The following is a 23,614-nucleotide window of genomic DNA, read 5'->3' on the forward strand; positions in this document are numbered from 1 at the left end:
GGCTTTCGAGGGACATTTTTTCTGATGTTTGGTTTTCATCAAAATAAACACTGTGGCTTATTGTGATCTTGTTAGTCTTTGGGTGAAGGATTCTATATCCCTTACTTTGTTCACTGTAGTCCACCAGAATGCCTTCTATGGCTGTGGTCTCTAATTTAGAGTGTTTCTCACTTGGCACATAGGCGTATTCTTTACATCCAAACACTCTAATATGCCCCATACTAGGTTTTGATCCAGTCCACATTTCATATGGGGTACTTTCAATAGTTTTTGATGATAGCCTGTTCTGTAGGTATGTTGCCGTCATTATTGATTCACCCCAGTACTGGTTAGGTAAATTGGCATCTGAAAGCATGCATCTGGCCATTTCTATGAGGGTGCAATTTTTCCTTTGTGCAACACCATTTTGCTCAGGAGTGTATGGTACAGTTGTTTGGTGTATAATACCTTGTTTCTTTAGGTATGACACTTCCTTACTCATATATTCCCCACCATTGTCGGTACGTATTATTCCTGGTTTCCGTTGAAATTTGTTGTTAAATGTAGCTATAAATTCTTGAAGTTTCTCTGATGTCTCACTTTTGTGCTTCATCAGATATGTTGTTGTGTACCTGGAATAATCGTCAATGAAGGTCAGTAAATATCTGTTCCCGCCAAGTGTGGGGGTTTTCATTGGTCCACACACGTCACTGTGCATGAGTTCCATGGGGTGAGTGGTGTTTCTTTGACTGGCTTGTGGAAGTGGGGTACGTGTGGCCTTTGCTTTGATACAACATGTGCACTTTATGAGCATGTGGCAAGGCAATATTATCATATCTTCTGATAAACCTCCCTTTGCAAGTTCCTTTATGGATTCTGGTGCCCTAAACGCCTGTGCCACAGGTGGATACATTTGTGGTGTGGATTATGAATGGTTGTTTTGGCTTGCTCCCTTTCAGTGATGAGTTTGTACAGGTGTTAATTCAGCCTTCCTTTTGCTAGGATTTGTCTTCTGTTTTGTGCATTCATTGCCTTGGAACTGGACTGTGAGTCCATTGTTAGCAAGAGTTTTCACTGATAGGAGGCTTCATGCTAGACTTGGGATGTACAGAACATTCTTTACTAGGATGCTTTGCTTACCTCCTGATGGTGTGATGCAATTCAGGAACACTTTACCATTACCTTCCGCTGTAATACTTTTCCCATTTGCTAGGATTTGTCTTCTGTTTTGTGCATTCATTGCCTTTGAACTGTGAGTCCATTGTTAGCAAGAGTTTTCACTGATAGGAGGCTTCCTTCTAAACTTGGGACGTACAGAACATTCTTTATTAGGATGCTTTGCTTATATCCTGATGGTGTGGTGCAATTCAGGAACCCTTGACCGTTACCTTCTGCTATAATACTTTCCCATTCACTAGGAAGACTTTGTTTTTTGCATTGAAATCAATTTCTGTGAAGAACGTCTCATCACTTGTCATGTGACTAGTTGCCCTTGAGTCAATGCACCATCCATGTGGTGTACTATTCTGAGTCACTTTAAAGCTACCGCTCCATGATGCAGCTGCTGTTTCCTTTGTGGCTGCCTTAGCTCTTTCTCTTGTGAGTGGCTCTAACTTTGCTGCTCAGATTGAGCAGTTCTTTTGCAGGTGACCGGCATTTTTGCAGCGAAAACACACCCTGGTTTCTCTGTTTTGCTTTGTGCCTTCTTGCACCTGCAGAGCTACCTCTGATCTCTCCTTTTCTTCACTATGCAAGTTTTCCTTTCTTCTATTGTATTCATCATTTTCCCTTAGCATATTCTAGTGTTCGTTCTGGCTCAGGTCTAGTTTCTAGAGCATTGATAAGGGCACCATATGACTCTGGAAGGCTGCATAATAGCTTTTAGGAAAATATTTAAAGGGATACAGGCAAACTGATATAAAATCTGAGATTTTAAAGAAATATTTACAGAGAAGACAATGAGGTTTACTGTAAGCCTAACACTAGTATATTTAACTGTGTCAGCGGTTTCAATTAAATATATTTTTTAATTTGGATAAAATGTCCCTTTAACTAGCCTGCACCCCACTGTGAGTGTGTTTTCTATGCTGGCTGTGTTTGCTTAGGCTATTTAATGGACGTCAGTATACATTTTTATTATAAATGAGGACAGTGGATCATTGAGAATAAGTTAAAGGGGAATTTTTTTAGACAAACTATGCTTTTTAATATATTAGTGTAAATTATTATTATTATTCTTTTGTAGAAAGCTAGAGAGCTGCAAAATGGTGAATATCAAATTATAAAACAAAGTTAAATCAAACAATTATGTATTTGTTAAAATTATGGGTTATGTAAAAGTATAGACTTTATTTGTGCCACACCTGATTTATTTAACAGTGGATTTGCATGGTGCATGCGGGCAGGGGCTATATAGAACAGTGGCTGTACCATTGTTATCTGATCTTTCCCAAAATAGGGTACTTAGGTGTTTGTGTGTCCCTTTGTAAATTTATGGTTAGGAATTGTATTTGTAAATATGCAACTGGAGTTTATTGATCATCTGCAGTGATTGCATCATTAGTATGATCTCATAGTATTGTGCATGGTAGAATTTACAAAACCAGGGTATTGATGGTTGTTATAGGATTTTAATTATTTGTAGTGTTTTGCGAGTGCTGTGTTTCAGTGAATGTATAAGTATATGTGTTGAATTTCAGGTTAATTGTGGTTGTTTAAAGTTTGTGTCGGCTGTTAATGTTTTGTTTTGTGGAATGGACAAGTGGTTTTAAATGTTTTCTAAGAGATTGTTATGTTTTTCTCTTTCGTGACTGCGTGTGGAAGCGTGCTGTATGAATGGCATATTGAGTAGTAAGGTGTATTTGATATTGCTTGCTATTGAGAATAGTATTCTGCATGCATGAGGGGAGTGCATGATTTGTCTTTTAGTTTCCTGTTATATTGTGTTTGCGTGCCACATGGGATGTTTCTCGCAAACAAGGGGGAAGTATTGATGAGTATTGAGTATCTTTATGTGATTTGGGTGATTATTATTTTAAGTAAGAAAATGAACCTAAAATGTTTTTATTTTTCTATTTTGTTCTTAACACAATATTTGTATTTGCAGGATGAGATCAGGAAGCTGTATCCGGAGATTAAAGACACTAACTGAATTATTTTTGAGTTTTCATATTTAGGTAAAATCTGTACAGATAAAATTCCATAGTGCACTCACCAAAAGATAGAAGATTGAATGCAAGTAAACCTTTTAAAGGGAGAAAAAAAATGAAGATAAAAGACCTTTTGTCAAGCTTGTTTTAACCACCATACTGCAGTAAAAGGTGCTGAACTATCTTTGGATCCATTCTTTGCTTTGCATGCTGGTACCAGCCCCAGAACTGGACTCTGGGTAATCTATGACTGTTTCCTATGATGAGTGTCTTCAGAACATAAAGACTATCCTTCTCTGGACAGTGCCTTGCCTGTTGGTATTGAGAACCTGTTATGCTGTTACAGGGTCAACCAATTAAATTAGGGGAGTATTGTTTTAACTCATTTACTTATATTGCTTGTTTTATATGCTCTTGTATTTGTGTTATTTTTGTTGATCATATTAGTTATAAGAAGTCATATAGTTTTGTCCACAGAAAAGCATGCCTTATTGGTATTAGTGCACATTGTAGTTACTTAAACAAAATAACCCTCTAGATAAGCGTCACTCTAAGCCTTGCAGTATTGTAACCTATTGAATGGCCCACTGAAAATATGTTTGCATTTTTATAGTTTAAAGAAAATACTCAGAATATTTTAGACCCTCCACCCTATGGAACGCAATGAGGACATGTCTCAGCTAGAAATTTATATTAATTATACAGAGAAATATTTGTTTAGGGAGTAGCATAATCATAGTTTTATTGATGGTATATTTTCTACCTACCATGGCTCTTATTGGAGCTATGTTATGAAAGCAAATGTATTTTTCCCTTTTATTAATTGGTATGGTATCTGCAATTTGAATTTGGTACTTCCAGAGGTTTGTCAATGAAAGGAATTATCTTACCATAAAGATGTGTTTACCTTTAAAAGATTTTGTAGTTTTAAATGATGTTATGATTGTATTATTTCCTCATACAGGAGTGTGAGAGAATTTAGGTTGCATAAAATAATTAGTAAACTATTAAATGTTTATATCAGATGAGATTGTTGACTATTAGGAACATAGTTGGAGAATTATAAACATTACAGATAGTAACTTTGCAGAATAAAGCAACACTAGGTTCTTTTATTTTTAGTAGTTCCAAGTGACAGTGTAAAGAAATTCATTTTAAAGAAAATATTTTTATTGACTGTTTTATTTTTTCATTTTTGTTACAGGGCAGGCCTTAGCATAAGTTTTAGCATAGCCATTCAGCCTCTTGATGGAGTCTAGCAGTTTTCACTTGCTTAGTATTCATGAAGTATCATTTAAATTGTATAGAGAAGCTGTAAGTTATTCTCTGTAAAAGTATTAATGTATTTAGTTTGTATTATAGATCAACAATGTTTTCTTGGTTTTAAATGACATAGGATGAGTTAAGCTAAAGGAATTGTGATGCTTAAAAAAGGTGAAAGAAGTTTTGTTTGGACATAATTGTGATTGTATCGGGGTGTGTAGTCATCTTGTGCTGTTTCCGTTTCCTTCTTAGACTCCTTCTGACTCGAGTGTCTGCTTGCTATAGGGATCAACTGGCTACCTTGTCTACCCCATGAACAAACCATCAGACTTCCAGCATCTACCTGCGGAAGAACACTGGATAAGCACCACTACTGCAAATGAACTGTATTAAAGCAAAGTGTCTGAGGAAGGTTGAGCGCTCTAAGAGGACAAAGACTTTTCTTAAAGTGATCAGAGGTCACCTAGAGACATTTGTGCTGTTCCCATGTCACGCTTCACTGTGGAGAGGGTACAGAGCAAGGAACTGTTGGACATATTGGGGGGTGCTAGCAATGCAGGTGGAGAAATAAAAGATGCAGCGTTGTTTGGGGGTAGATAGGGGGCTGGTTGGGTCTTTGTGCGGATAGACCAGTAGTTTGAGGATGTTGGGAGGTAGACGGAGAGTATTGGAGGGGCCGCACCTATGTGCAGTGACAAATTGTGCCCTATTAGCCTATAAAATTATACCACGACATGTGAATATCTTTTCTCTATAGTATTCTCACATAAATTCATGTTACCGTAGTATTAGACTTATACTGTTGTTAAAGGCTTTACTAATTTTCTACGCCTTTCTATTTTTGTGTTATTCTGTTAGAATAAAAGAGTGGTATGTTAGGAATTATTGTTAGCATGAGTAGCGCCATCTTGTTCTTGCCCGCCATTTTGTCTTTGGCATCCATCTTGTCTGAATAACCTTTATTATAGTGGTTTATTCTGTAGTGAAAAATACATGTTTGTTATTATTCTCTGCAAAGCTAGTTAACCTTGTAGGTGTTCCTGACGCAACGCCTGGAGGGTACTATCTCTATAAGATGCTCAAATAACCTTGTCTTCATCCTAGATGCACTCCTTATTATGACTATAGAAATATTGTTTATGAGCTAGTATTTTTCCTGACAAACACTGTGTAAAACTGTGTAAAATGACGCGGCCATAACGTGTCATCATGTTAACCCCATATGCTGTATCTGTTGCTTATAAGACATGCTTTGTATCTTTCAATAAACAGAATAGTTTTAGATCATAGCTGCGTGGTCTGAATTACTGTTCTCTGGACGTCCTTATCAGATAATCTATTCATTTCCAGGTGGTACGGTGGGCCCAAGTCCTGACTGACACTCCCCCTCTGAAAACAACACCTAACAATAGCAATGCTACTATATGATTGTCTTTCATTTCTTCTCCAATTGCACATAGCTGTTCCACAATCTCTAGCATAGCATTCACACGTTCGCACATTTCCTGGCCTTTTTCCAGCCTCCTCTTATACAGTCTGCGCAGCCGTATAGTTTACTGTTTAGGTTTGAACGCTCATGCAGTTTTTGTAGTGCAGTCCGTATACCTTTAGCAGTGTTTTCTTATATGAATGAGTTGATCGTCCTCCACTAACAGGCTTATACCTGCTTGCCTGTGTTTCTTGTCCCATTCTTCTGGGTTTTTAGTGGGTCTGTTTGTACCCGGCACGTCCCATAAGTCATCTTTATATAACAGCATTTCAAGCTTAAACTTCCACAGCTGGTAGTGGGTATTGTTTAGCTTTGCTATTGCATATTTCCCAACTGAACCACTTACCATCTCTCAATAAATTGGATGCAGCTCTTGTTCCTAACCCTAACAGATGCAACACTTACTGACTTTTAGTTTTCCTTTAGTGTCTGGGCCCATAACCTGTTGGTTTTGTATCAAAAAGACACTGAAAGCTTTTAGGAATACTGCATTAGGCTTTACTTGTACAGATGAAACAGCAGAATTTAGACCAATCACTTGTGAAACAGAAGTCAGCTCACAGAGAGGAGAAACAATAGAGAAAAATAACACAACTTCCTTCCTGTTAGTGAATGAACAAGGTCACAGATATAACAAATAGTAATCTAAACTGTACAGTGCCATCTACAGCCTAAATGTTGTTCATAAGTGTGGTACAGTACATGCTGTTTTATTTCCCAACAGGTAGAGGATGCAAGGAGCAGGTAACTGTTGGATCTTAGAGGGAGGGCTGGAGTATATTTGTTGATGAGGGAGGACAGGTAGGGTGGGCAGCATTGGTGAGGGCTTTGTAGGTCGGGTGAGAATTTTGAATTTAATTCTGCTGTGAATGGGGAGCCAGTGAAGGGACTCGCAGAGAGGTGCAGCAGAAACAGAGCATCGAGAGAGGTGGATTAGTCTGGCAGAGGCCTTTAGGATGGATTGGAGGGGAGAGAGGCGGGAGAGAGAGAGGCCAGTTAGTAGGTTATTAAAGTAGTCAAGTCGGGAAATTACCAGGGAGTGGATTAGCTGTTTAGTAGTTTCAGCACTCCGAAACGGACGAATTTTGGAGATATTGCGTAGATGGCTGCGGCAGGATGAAGAGAGAAATTGGACGTGGGGAATGAATTACAGATTTGAGTCAAGTGTGACTCCAAGGCCGCAGACTTGGGGTGATGGGGAGGTAGTGGTGCCGCCAATAGTGATGGAAAAATTAGAAACTGGAGTAGAGTTAGAGGGGGGGATTAGAAGTAGTTCGGTCTTGGACATGTTTATTTTTAGATGGTGAGAGGCCATCCAGGAGGAAATGCCAGATAAGCTGTCGCTGATGTGAGAATTGACAGAAGGGGAGAGTGCAGGGGTGGGAAGCTAGATCTGGGTATCATCAGCATAGAGGTGATAGCTGAAGCCATAGCTACTGATAAGTTTACCCAGTGAAGAAGTATAAATAGAGAAGAGTGCAGGAATCTGCTTGTGCACCAGATGATAACCTGCTGGGACAATACTTTACACACATCATGAGCAGGAATTACCTTGTGCACCAGATGATAACCTGCTGGGACAATACTTTACACACATCATGAGCAGGAATCTGCTTGTGTACCAGATGATAACCTGATGGGACAATACTTTACACACATCATGTGCAGGAATCTGCTTGTGCACCAGATGATAACCTGATGGGACAATACTTTACACACATCATGAGCAGGAATCTGCTTGTGCACCAGATGATAACCTGATGGGACAATACTTTACACACATCATGAGCAGGAATCTGCTTGTGAACCAGATGATAACCTGATGGGACAATACTTTACACACATCATGAGCAGGAATTACCTTGTGCACCAGATGATAACCTGCTGGGACAATACTTTACACACATCATGAGCAGGAATCTGCTTGTGCACCAGATGATAACCTGCTGGGACAATACTTTACACAACATCATGACCAGGAATCTGCTTGTGAACCAGATGATAACCTGATGGGACAATACTTTACACACATCATGAGCAGGAATCTGATTGTGCACCAGATGATAACCTGATGGGACAATACTTTACACCTATCATGAGCAGGAATCTGCTTGTGCACCAGATGATAACCTGCTGGGACAATACTTTACACACACCATGAGCAGGAATCTGATTGTGAACCAGATGATAACCTGATGGGACAATACTTTACACAACATCATGTGCAGGAATCTGCTTGTGCACCAGATGATAACCTGATGGGACAATACTTTACACAACATCATGTGCAGGAATCTGCTTGTGCACCAGATGATAACCTGCTGGGACAATACTTTACACAACATCATGACCAGGAATCTGCTTGTCCGCCAGATGATAACCTGATGGGACAATACTTTACACACATCATGTGCAGGAATCTGCTTGTGCACCAGATGATAACCTGATGGGACAATACTTTACACACATCATGTGCAGGAATCTGCTTGTGCACCAGATGATAACCTGATGGGACAATACTTTACACACATCATGTGCAGGAATCTGCTTGTGCACCAGATGATAACCTGATGGGACAATACTTTACACACATCATGTGCAGGAATCTGCTTGTGCACCAGATGATAAACTGATAGGACAATACTTTACACACATCATGAGCAGGAATCTGCTTGTGCACCAGATGATAACCTGATGGGACAATACTTTACACACATCATGTGCAGGAATCTACTTGTGCACCAGATGATAACCTGATGGGACAATACGTTACACACATCATGTGCAGGAATCTGCTTGTGCACCAGATGATAACCTGATGGGACAATACTTTACACACATCATGTGCAGGAATTACCTTGTGCACCAGATGATAACCTGATGGGACAATACTTTACACACATCATGTGCAGGAATCTGCTTGTGCACCAGATGATAACCTGCTGGGACAATACTTTACACACATCATGTGCAGGAATCTGCTTGTGCACCAGATGATAACCTGCTGGGACAATACTTTACACACATCATGTGCAGGAATCTGATTGTGCACCAGATGATAACCTGATGGGACAATACTTTACACACATCATGTGCAGGAATCTGCTTGTGCACCAGATGATAACCTGCTGGGACAATACTTTACACATATCATGAGCAGGAATCTGCTTGTGCACCAGATGATAACCTGCTGGGACAATACTTTACACACATCATGTGCAGGAATCTGCTTGTGCACCAGATGATAACCTGATGGGACAATACTTTACACAAATCATGTGCAGGATTCTGCTTGTGCACCAGATGATAACCTGCTGGGACAATACTTTACACACACCATGAGCAGGAATCTGCTTGTGCACCAGATGATAACCTGATGGGACAATACTTTACACAAATCATGTGCAGGATTCTGCTTGTGCACCAGATGATAACCTGATGACAATACTTTACACACATCATGAGCAGGAATCTGATTGTGCACCAGATAACATGATGGGACAATACTTTACACACATCATGTGCAGGAATCTGCTTGTGCACCAGATGATAACCTGCTGGGACAATACTTTACACACACCATGAGCAGGAATCTGCTTGTGCACCAGATGATAACCTGATGGGACAATACTTTACACACATCATGAGCAGGAATCTGATTGTGAACCAGATGATAACCTGATGGGACAATACTTTACACACACCATGAGCAGGAATCTGCTTGTACACCAGATGATAACCTGATGGGACAATACTTTACACACATCATGTGCAGGAATCTGCTTGTGCACCAGATGATAACCTGATGGGACAATACTTTACACACACCATGAGCAGGAATCTGCTTGTGCACCAGATGATAACCTGATGGGACAATACTTTACACACACCATGAGCAGGAATCTGATTGTGCACCAGATGATAACCTGCTGGGACAATACTTTACACACATCATGTGCAGGAATCTGCTTGTGCACCAGATGATAACCTGATGGGACAATACTTTACACACACCATGAGCAGGAATCTGCTTGTGCACCAGATGATAACCTGATGGGACAATACTTTACACACATCATGTGCAGGAATCTGATTGTGCACCAGATGATAACCTGATGGGACAATACTTTACACACATCATGAGCAGGAATCTGCTTGTGTACCAGATGATAACCTGATGGGACAATACTTTACACAACATCATGAGCAGGAATTACCTTGTGCACCAGATGATAACCTGATGGGACAATACTTTACACACACCATGAGCAGGAATCTGCTTGTGCACCAGATGATAACCTGATGGGACAATACTTTATACACATCATGAGCAGGAATTACCTTGTGCACCAGATGATAACCTGATGGGACAATACTTTACACACATCATGTGCAGGAATCTGCTTGTGCACCAGATGATAACCTGATGGGACAATACTTTACACACATCATGTGCAGGAATCTACTTGTGCACCAGATGATAACCTGCTGGGACAATACTTTACACACACCATGAGCAGGAATCTGCTTGTGCACCAGATGATAACCTGCTGGGACAATACTTTACACACACCATGAGCAGGAATCTGCTTGTACACCAGATGATAACCTGATGGGACAATACTTTACACACATCATGTGCAGGAATCTGCTTGTGCACCAGATGATAACCTGATGGGACAATACTTTACACACATCATGTGCAGGAATCTGATTGTGCACCAGATGATAACCTGATGGGACAATACTTTACACACATCATGTGCAGGAATCTGCTTGTGCACCAGATGATAACCTGATGGGACAATACTTTACACACACCATGAGCAGGAATCTGCTTGTGCACCAGATGATAACCTGATGGGACAATACTTTACACACATCATGTGCAGGAATCTGATTGTGCACCAGATGATAACCTGATGGGACAATACTTTACACACATCATGAGCAGGAATCTGCTTGTGCACCAGATGATAACCTGATGGGACAATACTTTACACAACATCATGAGCAGGAATCTGCTTGTGTACCAGATGATAACCTGATGGGACAATACTTTATACACATCATGAGCAGGAATTACCTTGTGCACCAGATGATAACCTGATGGGACAATACTTTACACACATCATGTGCAGGAATCTGCTTGTGCACCAGATGATAACCTGATGGGACAATACTTTACACACATCATGTGCAGGAATCTACTTGTGCACCAGATGATAACCTGCTGGGACAATACTTTACACACACCATGAGCAGGAATCTGCTTGTGCACCAGATGATAACCTGATGGGACAATACTTTACACACATCATGTGCAGGAATCAACTTGTGCACCAGATGATAACCTGCTGGGACAATACTTTACACACATCATGAGCAGGAATCTGCTTGTGCACCAGATGATAACCTGCTGGGACAATACTTTACACACATCATGAGCAGGAATCTGCTTGTGCACCAGATGATAACCTGATGGGACAATACTTTACACCTATCATGAGCAGGAATCTGCTTGTGCACCAGATGATAACCTGCTGGGACAATACTTTACACAACATCATGTGCAGGAATCTGCTTGTGAACCAGATGATAACCTGATGGGACAATACTTTACACACATCATGCGCAGGAATCTGCTTGTCCACCAGATGATAACCTGATGGGACAATACTTTACACATATCATGAGCAGGAATCTGCTTGTGCACCAGATGATAACCTGCTGGGACAATACTTTACACACATCATGTGCAGGAATCTGATTGTGCACCAGATGATAACCTGATGGGACAATACTTTACACACACCATGAGCAGGAATCTGCTTGTGCACCAGATGATAACCTGCTGGGACAATACTTTACACACACCATGAGCAGGAATCTGCTTGTGCACCAGATGATAACCTGCTGGGACAATACTTTACACACATCATGTGCAGGAATCTGCTTGTGCACCAGATGATAACCTGATGGGACAATACTTTATACACATCATGAGCAGGAATCTGCTTGTGCACCAGATGATAACCTGATGGGACAATACTTTACACAGATCATGTGCAGGAATTACCTTGTGAACCAGATGATAACCTGATGGGACAATACTTTACACACATCATGAGCAGGAATCTGCTTGTGCACCAGATGATAACCTGATGGGACAATACTTTACACACATCATGTGCAGGAATCTGCTTGTGCACCAGATGATAACCTGATGGGACAATACTTTACACACACCATGAGCAGGAATATACTTGTGCACCAGATGATAACCTGATGGGACAATACTTTACACACACCATGAGCAGGAATATACTTGTGCACCAGATGATAACCTGATGGGACAATACTTTACACACACCATGAGCAGGAATCTGCTTGTACACCAGATGATAACCTGATGGGACAATACTTTACACACATCATGTGCAGGAATCTGCTTGTGCACCAGATGATAACCTGATGGGACAATACTTTACACACATCATGTGCAGGAATCTGATTGTGCACCAGATGATAACCTGATGGGACAATACTTTACACACATCATGAGCAGGAATCTGCTTGTGCACCAGATGATAACCTGATGGGACAATACTTTACACAACATCATGAGCAGGAATCTGCTTGTGAACCAGATGATAACCTGATGGGACAATACTTTACACACATCATGAGCAGGAATCTGCTTGTGCACCAGATGATAACCTGCTGGGACAATACTTTACACACATCATGTGCAGGAATCTGCTTGTGCACCAGATGATAACCTGATGGGACAATACTTTACACACATCATGAGCAGGAATTACCTTGTGAACCAGATGATAACCTGATGGGACAATACTTTACACACATCATGACCAGGAATCTGCTTGTGCACCAGATGATAACCTGATGGGACAATACTTTACACACATCATGTGCAGGAATCTGCTTGTGCACCAGATGATAACCTGCTGGGACAATACTTTACACACATCATGTGCAGGAATCTGATTGTGCACCAGATGATAACCTTCTGGGAAAATACTTTACACACATCATGTGCAGGATTCTGCTTGTGCACGAGATGATAACCTGCTGGAACAATACTTTACACACATCATGTGCAGGAATCTGCTTGTGCACCAGATGATAACCTGCTGGAACAATACTTTACACAAATCATGTGCAGGATTCTGCTTGTGCACCAGATAATAACCTGATGGGACAATACTTTACACACATCATGTGCAGGATTCTGCTTGTGCACCAGATGATAACCTGATGGAACAATACTTTACACACATCATGTGCAGGAATCTGCTTGTGCACCAGATGATAACTGTGACAGACTGAAAACTGCAGGGGTAACATCCCTTACTAAGAGTGCTCAGGCAGTGTTGTGGTTCGAGTGGCTAAGGCACAGCCCAGGTAACCGGCCTCTTGAAACTAATTTCGGAGTATTTTATATTACATGCCAGTTACCAGAGCGCTCTACAGTTTTTCATTGTAAACTGCCCATTTTATACCGGCAATTGGACCATCAGGATCCAGGGGTGGGGCAGGGGTTTTACTGAGACTCGTGTCTTTCAGGATGGAAATCTGCCACATGTGTAGCTGAGCTTGTGGAACCAGTTTAGGCCCAACTCAGCCACGCCCGGCCGTGTCAAGGTTAAGGTGGTTAAAGTGTTATGGACACTACAAATGTGGTGCAAAGAAATGTGAATTTTTAATTGTCAGAAAGGATTTTCAATGTATGGTCACACAGGAACTTTATACCGAATTCTTGTACTAATTGTCATATGATACATGTAGTCTATTTAATTTCCTGTAATCTTTGTAACAAACAATATGTAGGTCTTACTACGTTAGAAATAAGATTCGGAGACATCTTAGTGATATTGGTTCTGAATACCCAGACTCACAAGTAGCTGTGCATTTTAAATTGACACATACAGAAGATACACAGGCTCTGAAACGGCAGATGATTAAGGAGATTAAATTAACAAAGAGGGGAAGGGATATTGTTCAACTACTATATAGGAGAGAAGTGGGTAATCGAGAGGGTAAGTTGCAAACTCCTGGTTGCATTTGTATGTATGACACGCTGAGCTCACTTTGAAACGGTGAGAAGCTGCAGGCTGCCAGAAGCTGCACGGAGGTAGTTATATTAGAGAGAGTGTTTGAAGAGAAGAGCTGAGTTGAATGATAGAAAACTTGCCCAGGAATAGATTCTTTAATTTTTAGTATCAAGAGCTTAGGAAAATTGTCTCCAGGAAGGGATCTCTGAGGAACAAGATTAAATTACTAAGCACCTGTGGAAAGGTGCACAGGAGATTTAAAGAGAAAGGATGTGGAGACTGAGGATGAGGCTAAACTAAGACACTGGAGCATGGGAGTCCTGACACTAGTACTGCAAATAAAATAGTAAACTCTTGATTGAAGAATCTTTTCAGACACCTAACTTTACCACTTCCTTACACTAACGTAGGCAAAGAGAATGACTGGGGTTGGATAGAACGGAGGTGGTATTTAACAGCTTTGCTGTGGTGCTCTTTGCCACCTCCTGCTGGCCAGGAGGTGAATATCCCAATAGTAATTAGATGATCCGTGGACTCATTGTGTCATTAGAAAGAAAGGGAGCTACGAGCGGCTACAAAGAGGACAGAAGCCCGTTACCTTGATCTACCTATTGAGGATCAGAAGCCGATGAACTTGGCATAAGGTATTTGGAAGTGGCTTTTTCTCCCTTGCATGCAGTTAGCTATGACCGTGTGGTACATTCAGTGGAGGTTTTTTTCTGTTTGTAATAACTAACATGTAATATGTGTAGACTTGATCTGACATACATAAGGCTATAATAAGTAGTAAGTAACATGTAATATGTGTAGACTTGATGGGACATGCATAAGGCTATAATAAGTAGTAAGTAACATGTAATATGTGTAGACTTGATGGGACATACATAAGGTTATACTAAGTAATAAGTAACATGTAATATGTGTAGACTTGATGGGACATACATAAGGCTATACTAAGTAATAAGTAACATATAATATGTGTAGACTTGATGGGACATACATAAGGCTATACTAAGTAATAAGTAACAGTAATATGTGTAGACTTGATGGTACATACATAAGGCTATACTAAGTAATAAGTAACATGTAATATGTGTAGACTTGATGGGACATACATAAGGTTATACTAAGTAATAAGTAACATGTAATATATGTAGACTTGATGGGACATACATAAGGCTATACTAAGTAATAAGTAACATGTAATATGTGTAGACTTGATGGGACATACATAAGGTTATACTAAGTAATAAGTAACATGTAATATGTATAGACTTGATGGGACATACATAAGGCTATACTAAGTAATAAGTAACATGTAATATGTGTAGTCTTGATAGGACATACATAAGGCTATACTAAGTAATAAGTAACATGTAATATGTGTAGACTTGATGGGACATACATAAGGCTATACTAAGTAATAAGTAACATGTAATATGTGTAGACTTGATGGGACATACATAAGGCTATACTAAGTAATAAGTAACATGTAATATGTGTAGACTTGATGGGACATGCATAAGGCTATACTAAGTAATAAGTAACATTAATATGTGTAGACTTGATGGGACATGCATAAGGCTATACTAAGTAATAAGTAACATGTAATATGTGTAGACTTGATGGGACATACATAAGGCTATACTAAGTAATAAGTAACATGTAATATGTGTAGACTTGATGGGACATGTATAAGGCTATACTAAGTAATAAGTAACATGTAATATGTGTAGACTTGATGGGACATACATAATGCTATCCTAAGTAATAAGTAACATGTAATATGTGTAGACTTGATGGGACATGCATAAGGCTATACTAAGTAATAAGTAACATGTAATATGTGTAGACTTGATGAGACATACATAAGGCTATACTAAGTAATAAGTAACATGTAATATGTGTAGACTTGATGGGACATGCATAAGGCTATACTAAGTAATAAGTAACATGTAATATGTGTAGACTTGATGTGACATACATAAGGCTATACTAAGTAATAAGTAACATGTAATATGTGTAGACTTGATGGGACATGCATAAGGCTATCCTAAGTAATAAGTAACATGTAATATGTGTAGACTTGATGGGACATACATAAGGTTACACTAAGTAATAAGTAACATGTAATATGTGTAGACTTGATGAGACATACATAAGGCTATACTAAGTAATAAGTAACATGTAATATGTGTAGACTTGATGGGACATACATAAGGTTACACTAAGTAATAAGTAACATGTAATATGTATAGACTTGATGGGACATACATAAGGCTATACTAAGTAATAAGTAACAGTAATATGTGTAGACTTGATGGGACATACATAAGGCTATACTAAGTAATAAGTAACATGTAATATGGGTAGACTTGATGGGACATACATAAGGCTATACTAAGTAATAAGTAACATGTAATATGTGTAGACTTGATGGGACATGCATAAGACTAAACTAAGTAATAAGTAACATGTAATATGTGTAGACTTGATGGGACATGCATAAGGCTATACTAAGTAATAAGTAACATGTAATATGTGTAGACTTGATGTGACATACATAAGGCTATACTAAGTAATAAGTTACATGTAATATGTGTAGACTTGATGGGCCATGCATAAGGCTATGCTAAGTAATAAGTAACATGTAATATGTGTAGACTTGATGGGACATGCATAAGGCTATCCTAAGTAATAAGTAACATGTAATATGTGTAGACTTGATGGGACATGCATAAGGCTATCCTAAGTAATAAGTAACATGTAATATGTGTAGACTTGATGGGACATGCATAAGGTTATACTAAGTAATACGTAACATGTAATATTTGTAGACTTGATGAGACATGCATAAGGCTATCCTAAGTAATAAGTAACATGTAATATGTGTAGACTTGATGAGACATGCATAAGGCTATAATAAGTAATAAGTAACATGTAATATGTGTAGACTTGATGGGACATACATAAGGCTATCCTAAGTAATAAGTAACATGTAATATGTGTAGACTTGATGGGACATGCATAAGGTAATCCTAAGTAATAAGTAACATGTAATATGTGTAGACTTGATGAGACATGCATAAGGCTATCCTAAGTAATAAGTAACATGTAATATGTGTAGACTTGATGAGACATGCATAAGGCTATCCTAAGTAATAAGTAACATGTAATATGTGTAGACTTGATGAGACATGCATAAGGCTATCCTAAGTAATAAGTAACATGTAATATGTGTAGACTTGATAGGATATACATAAGGCTATACTAAGTAATAAGTAACCTGTAATATGGGTAGACATGATGGGACATGCATAAGGCTATACTAAGTAATAAGTAACATGTAATATGGGTAGACTTGATGGGACATGAATAAGGCTATCCTAAGTAATAAGTAACATGTAATATGTGTAGACTTGATGGGACATACATAAGGCTATACTAAGTAATAAGTAACATGTAATATGGGTAGACATGATGGGACATACATAAGGTTATACTGAGTAATAAGTAACATGTAATATGTGTAGACTTGATGGGACATACATAAGGTTATACTAAGTAATAAGTAACATGTAATATGTGTAGACTTGATGGGACATACATAAGGCTATACTAAGTAATAAGTAACATGTAATATGTGTAGACTTGATGGGACATGCATAAGGTTATACTAAGTAATAAGTAACATGTAATATGTTTAGACTTGATCTGACATACATAAGGCTATACTAAGTAATAAGTAACATGTAATATGTGTAGACTTGATGGGACATGCATAAGGTTATACTAAGTAATAAGTAACATGTAATATGTTTAGACTTGATCTGACATACATAAGGCTATACTAAGTAATAAGTAACATGTAATATGTGTAGACTTGATGGGACATGCATAAGGCTATACTAAGTAATAAGTAACATGTAATATGTGTAGACTTGATGGGACATGCATAAGGCTATTCTAAGTAATAAGTAACATGTAATATGTGTAGACTTGATGGGACATACATAAGGCTATACTAAGTAATAAGTAACATGTAATATGTGTAGACTTGATCTGACATACATAAGGCTATACTAAGTAATAAGTAACATGTAATATGTGTAGACTTGATGGGACATGCATAAGGCTATACTAAGTAATAAGTAACATGTAATATGTGTAGACTTGATGGGACATGTATAAGGCTATACTAAGTAATAAGTAACATGTAATATGTGTAGACGTGATGGGACATACATAAGGCTATACTAAGTAATAAGTAACATGTAATATGTGTAGACTTGATGGGACATACATAATGCTATACTAAGCAATAAGTAACATGTAATATGTATAGACTTGATGGGACATACATAAGGCTATACTAAGTAATAAGTAACATGTAATATGTGTAGACTTGATGGGACATGCATAAGGCTATCCTAAGTAATAAGTAACATGTAATATGTGTAGACTTGATGGGACATACATAAGGCTATACTAAGTAATAAGTAACATGTAATATGTGTAGACTTGATGGGACATGCATAAGGCTATCCTAAGTAATAAGTAACATGTAATATGTATAGACTTGATGGGACATACATAAGGCTATACTAAGTAATAAGTAACATGTAATATGTGTAGACTTGATGGGACATACATAATGCTATACTAAGCAATAAGTAACAGTAATATGTGTAGACTTGATGTGACATACATAAGGCTATACTAAGTAATAAGTAACATGTAATATGTGTAGACTTGATGGGACATGAATAAGGCTATACTAAGTAATAAGTAACATGTAATATGTGTAGACTTGATAGGACATACATAAGGCTATACTAAGTAATAAGTAACATGTAATATGTGTAGTCTTGATGGGACATGCATAAGGCTATCCTAAGTAATAAGTAACATGGAATATGTGTAGGCCTGATGGGACATGCATAAGGCTATACTAATTAATAAGTAACATGTAATATGCGTAGACTTGATGGGACATACATAAGGCTATACTAAGTAATAAGTAACATGTAATATGCGTAGACTTGATGGGACATACATAAGGCTATACTAAGTAAAAAGTAACAAGTAATATGTATAGACATGATGGGACATACATAAGGCTATACTAAGTAATAAGTAACATGTAATATGTGTAGACTTGATGGGACATACATAAGGCTATACTAAGTAAAAAGTAACAAGTAATATGTATAGACATGATGGGACATACATAAGGCTATACTAAGTAATAAGTAACATGTAATATGTGTAGACTTGATCTGACATACATAAGGCTATCCTAAGTAATAAGTAACATGTAATATGTGTAGACTTGATGGGACATACATAAGGCTATACTAAGTAATAAGTAACATGTAATATGTGTAGACTTGATGGGACATGCATAAGGCTATCCTAAGTAATAAGTAACATGTAATATGTGTAGACTTGATGGGACATGCATAAGGCTATCCTAAGTAATAAGTAACAGTAATATGTGTAGACTTGATGGGACATGCATAACTCTATACTAAATAATAAGTAACATGTAATATGTGTAGATTTGATGGGACATACATAAGGCTATACTAAGTAATAAGTAACATGTAATATGTGTAGACTTGATGGGACATGCATAAGGCTATCCTAAGTAATAAGTAACAGTAATATGTGTAGACTTGATGGGACATGCATAAGGCTATACTAAGTAATAAGTAACATGTAATATGTGTAGACTTGATGGGACATACATAAGGCTATACTAAGTAATAAGTAACATGTAATATGGGTAGGCTTGATGGGACATGCATAAGGCTATCCTAAGTAATAAGTAACATGTAATATGTGTAGACTTGATGGGACATGCATAAGGCTATCCTAAGTAATAAGTAACATGTAATATGTGTAGACTTGATGGGACATACATAAGGCTATACTAAGTAATAAGTAACATGTAATATGTGTAGACTTCATGTGACATACATAAGGCTATACTAAGTAATAAGTAACATGTAATATGTGTAGACTTGATGGGACATGCATAAGGCTATACTAAGTAATAAGTAACATGTAATATGTGTAGACTTGATGTGACATACATAAGGCTATCCTAAGTAATAAGTAACATATAATATGTGTAGACTTGATGGGACATGCATAAGGTTATACTAAGTAATAAGTAACATGTAATATGTGTAGACTTGATGGGACATACATAAGGCTATACTAAGTAATAAGTAACATGTAATATGTGTAGACTTGATGGGACATGCATAAGGCTATCCTAAGTAATAAGTAACATGTAATATGTGTAGACTTGATGGGACATGCATAAGGCTATACTAAGTAATAAGTAACATGTAATATGTGTAGACTTGATGTGACATACATAAGGCTATCCTAAGTAATAAGTAACATATAATATGTGTAGACTTGATGGGACATGCATAAGGTTATACTAAGTAATAAGTAACATGTAATATGTGTAGACTTGATGGGACATACATAAGGCTATACTAAGTAATAAGTAACATGTAATATGTGTAGACTTGATGGGACATGCATAAGGCTATACTAAGTAATAAGTAACAGTAATATGTGTAGACTTGATGGGACATACATAAGGCTATAATAAGTAATAAGTAACATGCAATATGTGTAGACTTGATGGGACATGCATAAGGCTATCCTAAGTAATAAGTAACATGTAATATGTGTAGACTTGATGGGACATACATAAGGCTATCCTAAGTAATAAGTAACATGTAATATGTGTAGACTTGATGGGACATGCATAAGGTTATACTAAGTAATAAGTAACATGTAATATGTGTAGACTTGATGGGACATACATAAGGCTATACTAAGTAATAAGTAACATGTAATATGTGTAGACTTGATGGGACATGCATAAGGTTATACTAAGTAATAAGTAACATGTAATATGTGTAGACTTGATGGGACATACATAAGGCTATACTAAGTAATAAGTAACATGTAATATGTGTAGACTTGATGGGACATACATAAGGCTATACTAAGTAAAAAGTAACAAGTAATATGTATAGACATGATGGGACATACATAAGGATATACTAAGTAATAAGTAACATGTAATATGTGTAGACTTGATGGGACATACATAAGGCTATACTAAGTAATAAGTAACATGTAATATGTGTAGACTTGATGGGACATACATAAGGCTATACTAAGTAATAAGTAACAGTAATATGTGTAGACTTGATGGGACATACATAAGGTTATACTAAGTAATAAGTAACATGTAATATGTGTAGACTTGATGGGACATGCATAAGACTATACTAAGTAATAAGTAACATGTAATATGTGTAGACTTGATGGGACATACATAAGGCTATACTAAGTAATAAGTAACATGTAATATGTGTAGACTTGATGGGACATGCATAAGGCTATAATAAGTAATAAGTAACATGTAATATGTGTAGACTTGATGGGACATGCATAAGGCTATCCTAAGTAATAAGTAACATATAATATGTGTAGACTTGATGGGACATGCATAAGGTTATACTAAGTAATAAGTAACATGTAATATGTGTAGACTTGATGTGACATACATAAGGCTATACTAAGTAATAAGTAACATGTAATATGTGTAGACTTGATGGGACATACATAAGGCTATACTAATTAATAAGTAACATGTAATATGTGTAGACTTGATGGGACATACATAAGGCTATAATAAGTAATAAGTAACATGTAATATGGGTAGACTTGATGGGACATGTATAAGGCTATACTAAGTAATAAGTAACATGTAATATGTGTAGACTTGATGGGACATACATAAGGCTATACTAAGTAATAAGTAACATGTAATATGTGTACACTTGATAGGACATACATAAGGTTATACTAAGTAATAAGTTACATGTAATATGTGTAGACTTGATGGGACATACATACGGCTATACTAAGTAATAGGTAACAGTAATATGCGTAGACTTGATGGGACATGCATAAGGCTATCCTAAGTAATAAGTAACATGTAATATGTGTAGACTTGATGGGACATGCATAAGGCTATACTAAGTAATAAGTAACATGTAATATGTGTAGACTTGATGGGACATACATAAGGCTATCCTAAGTAATAAGTAACATGTAATATGTGTAGACTTGATGGGACATGCATAAGGCTATACTAAGTAATAAGTTACATGTAATATGTGTAGACTTGATGGGACATGCATAAGGCTATACTAAGTAATAAGTAACAGTAATATGTGTAGACTTGATGGGACATACATAAGGCTATACTAAGTAATAAGTAACATGTAATATGTGTAGACTTGATGGGACATACATAAGGCTATACTAAGTAATAAGTAACATATAATATGTGTAGACTTGATGGGACATACATAAGGCTATACTAAGTAATAAGTAACATATAATATGTGTAGACTTGATGGGACATACATAAGGCTATACTAAGTAATAAGTAACATATAATATGTGTAGACTTGATGGGACATACATAAGGCTATACTAAGTAATAAGTAACATATAATATGTGTAGACTTGATGGGACATACATAAGGCTATACTAAGTAATAAGTAACATGTAATATGTGTAGACATGATGGGACATGCATAAGGCTATCCTAAGTAATAAGTAACATGTAATATGTGTAGACTTGATGGGACATGCATAAGGCTATCCTAAGTAATAAGTAACAGTAATATGTGTAGACTTGATGGGACATGCATAAGGCTATACTAAGTAATAAGTAACATGTAATATGTGTAGTCTTGATGGGACATACATAAGGCTATACTAAGTAATAAGTAACATGTAATATGTGTAGTCTTGATGGGACATACATAAGGCTATACTAAGTAATAAGTAACATGTAATATGTGTAGACTTGATGGGACATACATAAGGCTATACTAAGTAATAAGTAACATGTAATATGTGTAGACTTGATGGGACATGCATAAGGCTATACTAAATAATAAGTAACATGTAATATGTGTAGACTTGATGTGACATACATAAGGCTATACTAAGTAATAAGTAACATGTAATATGTGTAGACTTGATGGGACATACATAAGGCTATACTAAGTAATAAGTAACATGTAATATGTGTAGACTTGATGGGACATACATAAGGCTATAATAAGTAGTAAGTAACATGTAATATGTGTAGTCTTGATGGGACATACATAAGGCTATACTAAGTAATAAGTAACATGTAATATGTGTAGACTTGATGTGACATACATAAGGCTATACTAAGTAATAAGTAACATGTAATATGTGTAGACTTGATGGGACATACATAAGGCTATACTAAGTAATAAGTAACATGTAATATGTGTAGACTTGATGGGACATACATAAGGCTATAATAAGTAGTAAGTAACATGTAATATGTGTAGACTTGATGGGGCATGCATAAGGCTATACTAAGTAATAAGTAACATGTAATATGTGTAGACTTGATGGGACATACATAAGGTTATACTAAGTAATAAGTAACATGTAATATGTGTAGACTTGATGGGACATGCATAAGGCTATACTAAGTAATAAGTAACATGTAATATGTATAGACTTGATGGGACATACATAAGGTTATACTAAGTAATAAGTA

General features: G+C 37.2%; 1 protein-coding gene and 1 long non-coding RNA gene across 2 annotated transcripts in view; one reads left to right on the plus strand and one right to left on the minus strand.

Moving 5' to 3' along the window:
* Positions 1–5,678, plus strand: part of LOC128650456 (uncharacterized) — a 115,942-nt gene extending 110,264 nt beyond the window's left edge. Inside the window, exon 2 of the long non-coding RNA XR_008400766.1 lies at positions 3,143–5,678. This is a non-coding gene — a long non-coding RNA (uncharacterized LOC128650456). The remainder of the gene's footprint in view (positions 1–3,142) is intronic.
* Positions 1–23,614, minus strand: part of LOC128650455 (programmed cell death protein 4-like) — a 220,907-nt gene that overhangs the window by 48,766 nt on the left and 148,527 nt on the right. The window lies entirely within an intron of this gene.

Source organism: Bombina bombina, chromosome 2 (genome assembly GCF_027579735.1).
Source record: "Bombina bombina isolate aBomBom1 chromosome 2, aBomBom1.pri, whole genome shotgun sequence".
NCBI lineage: Eukaryota > Metazoa > Chordata > Amphibia > Anura > Bombinatoridae > Bombina > Bombina bombina.